The sequence below is a fragment of the Asparagus officinalis genome, chromosome 10 (genome assembly GCF_001876935.1).
Source record: "Asparagus officinalis chromosome 10, Aspof.V1, whole genome shotgun sequence".
NCBI classification, from domain to species: Eukaryota; Viridiplantae; Streptophyta; class Magnoliopsida; order Asparagales; family Asparagaceae; genus Asparagus; species Asparagus officinalis.
The window spans coordinates 2,167,081-2,167,800 of record NC_033803.1 but is presented as its reverse complement, the minus strand read 5'-3'; the positions used below and the strand labels follow the sequence as shown (position 1 = coordinate 2,167,800).

At 48.5% G+C, this 720-nt stretch overlaps 1 protein-coding gene across 1 annotated transcript in view; it reads left to right on the top strand.

The window, feature by feature from the left end:
• Nucleotides 1-720, top strand: part of LOC109825437 (endoribonuclease Dicer homolog 1-like) — an 18,757-nt gene that overhangs the window by 759 nt on the left and 17,278 nt on the right.

Genomic DNA, 720 nt, shown 5'->3' with positions numbered 1-720 from the left:
GATCGATTCCAACCTCCAATAATATCTCCTGTCATCTGATCTCTTGAATCCAAAACCCTAGCAGCGAGCAATAAAGGCATGGCCTGTACGAGCTCTCAAGGGTCAAAAAGCGAAGAATTCCATCCGGAATCAAACTAGGGAAAAAGTTTTAAAGTTTTTATTATAGATATAGATAGATATAGAGTCTTTAGAGGGAGAAAGAGACAGAGAGAGTCGCGTTGTTACACCGCCGAATCTCACAAGCTGAAGCCCTAACCCTAACCCTAACCCTAAAGATTTCATCTTGTGCTCGATTCGTTCGTCCCATCGGCCCATGCCGCCTCCTACACGGTTCCCTATACCTCTCATCACCGGCCAGGCATAGCTGGACACTATTCCACTAACCAATTCGCCATTTCCTAGGTTCTTGCTATAAATCTCCCCATCCCCCATTTCCCCGCAAAACTCCTCTCCCCCCTGTCACCAAAAGCCGTCCCCAATCCCCTTTCCCCGGTCGCTTCCTTAAAAACCCGTACCTCCGGCGGGTCTGAGGCTCGATTGGCATCACGACCGTCGGGTTATATCAAATCCGGGGCGCGTGTCGGGGGAGGAAAAATGTCAACCGTCTCTAAACTCTGCGAAGAAGAAAAGGTCGTTCATTTGGGTAGAAGCATGTCAGAAGGGGCATTCGAAGGATATCAGAAATATCTAGCGAATCCACCTATTCTCGTGCACGAAATC